Genomic DNA, 2,500 nt, shown 5'->3' with positions numbered 1-2,500 from the left:
CGATTTGGTGAAATCTTCATTTTTGACCTCGAAGCAAGGTACCTTCCCTATAGTAGGCAATGAGTAAATGATCATAATCCCAGGAGGGCAAAAAATGGGAACCCGAGAGGAAAGCGCTGTTGGCGCGCCTAAGCTAGTGGCCCGTAGAGTAAAAAGGGTACCCCCAACAAAGTTGTCGTTTGACGTTCTGGTTGCACTTTTTATCATCTAAAATCAGTTTTCTACACGTTTTGAGGGGTTTTAGCAAAAAAAAAATTTTCGATTACTCGAGCTCTCTGGCCCGTTCGGTGCACATTTTTGAAAAAAGCTAGGGAGCTGCCCCTAGGTTCGGGGTGTCACAAAATGTTGAAAAGTGGTCGAAAAACCACTATCCAGAATCGGATGTAGAATCATTAGACGAACTTAAAATTGTTCTACGACACCCAGCTGCGACGTTTAGTATTCGAGTTATGGCCCGTACCAGGTCTGACCGAGCAATTTTTGTTCCGCGCACTTTGTGCACCGTACACGTTGATGTTTGTATGAAAAAGTACCCTACCTAGGGACGCGTAGAGCAAATTTGTACCCCCGGGCATGTTGTCGATTGACATTCTGGTTGCACTTTTCATCATCTAGGGTGCGTTCCTGACACGTTTTGAGGGGTTTTAGCAAAAAAAAAAATTTTCGACTACTCGAGCTCTCTGGCCCGTTCGGTGCACATTTTTGAAAAAAGCTAGGGAGCTGCCCCTAGGTTCGGGGTGTCACAAAATGTTGAAAAGTGGTCGAAAAACACTATCCAGAATCGGATGTAGAATCATTAGACGAACTTAAAATTGTTCTACGACACCCATCTGCGACGTTTAGTATTCGAGTTATGGCCCGTCCTAGGTCTGACCGAGCAATTTTTTGTTCCGCGCACTTTGTGCACCGTACACTTTGATGTTTGTATGAAAAAGTACCCTACCTAGGGACGCGTAGAGCAAATTTGTACCCCCGGGCATGTTGTCGATTGACATTCTGGTTGCACTTTTCATCATCTAGGGTGCGTTCCTGACACGTTTTGAGGGGTTTTAGCAAAAAAAAAAATTTTCGACTACTCGAGCTCTCTGGCCCGTTCGGTGCACATTTTTGAAAAAAGCTAGGGAGCTGCCCCTAGGTTCGGGGGTGTCACAAAATGTTGAAAAGTGGTCGAAAAACCACTATCCAGAATCGGATGTAGAATCATTAGACGAATTTAAAATTGTTCTACGACACCCATCTTGCGACGTTTAGTATTCGAGTTATGGCCCGTCCTAGGTCTGACCGAGCAATTTTTGTTCCGCGCACTTTGTGCACCGTACACGTTGATGTTTGTATGAAAAAGTACCCTACCTAGGGACGCGTAGAGCAAATTTGTACCCCCGGGCATGTTGTCGATTGACATTCTGGTTGCACTTTTCATCATCTAGGGTGCGTTCCTGACACGTTTTGAGGGGTTTTAGCAAAAAAAAAAATTTTCGACTACTCGAGCTCTCTGGCCCGTTCGGTGCACATTTTTGAAAAAAGCTAGGGAGCTGCCCCTAGGTTCGGGGTGTCACAAAATGTTGAAAAGTGGTCGAAAAACCACTATCCAGAATCGGATGTAGAATCATTAGACGAACTTAAAATTGTTCTACGACACCCATCTGCGACGTTTAGTATTCGAGTTATGGCCCGTCCTAGGTCTGACCGAGCAATTTTTGTTCCGCGCACTTTGTGCACCGTACACTTTGATGTTTTGTATGAAAAAGTACCCTACCTAGGGACGCGTAGAGCAAATTTGTACCCCCGGGCATGTTGTCGATTGACATTCTGGTTGCACTTTTCATCATCTAGGTGCGTTCCTGACACGTTTTGAGGGGGTTTTAGCAAAAAAAAAAAATTTTCGACTACTCGAGCTCTCTGGCCCGTTCGGTGCACATTTTTGAAAAAAGCTAGGGAGCTGCCCCTAGGTTCGGGGGTGTCACAAAATGTTGAAAAGTGGTCGAAAAACCACTATCCAGAATCGGATGTAGAATCATTAGACGAACTTAAAATTGTTCTACGACACCCATCTGCGACGTTTAGTATTCGAGTTATGGCCCGTCCTAGGTCTGACCGAGCAATTTTTGTTCCGCGCACTTTGTGCACCGTACACGTTGATGTTTGTATGAAAAAGTACCCTACCTAGGGACGCGTATAGCAAATTTGTACCCCCGGGCATGTTGTCGATTGACATTCTGGTTGCACTTTTCATCATCTAGGGTGCGTTCCTGACACGTTTTGAGGGGTTTTAGCAAAAAAAAAATTTTCGACTACTCGAGCTCTCTGGCCCGTTCGGTGCACATTTTTGAAAAAAGCTAGGGAGCTGCCCCTAGGTTCGGGGTGTCACAAAATGTTGAAAAGTGGTCGAAAAACCACTATCCAGAATCGGATGTAGAATCATTAGACGAACTTAAAATTGTTCTACGACACCCATCTGCGACGTTTAGTATTCGAGTTATGGCCCGTCCTAGGTCTGACC

This window comes from Anopheles gambiae (genome assembly GCF_943734735.2).
Source record: "Anopheles gambiae chromosome X unlocalized genomic scaffold, idAnoGambNW_F1_1 X_unloc_50, whole genome shotgun sequence".
Taxonomy (NCBI): Eukaryota; Metazoa; Arthropoda; class Insecta; order Diptera; family Culicidae; genus Anopheles; species Anopheles gambiae.
The sequence above is the reverse complement of the archived record's forward strand: the minus strand, read 5'-3'. Positions refer to the sequence as shown.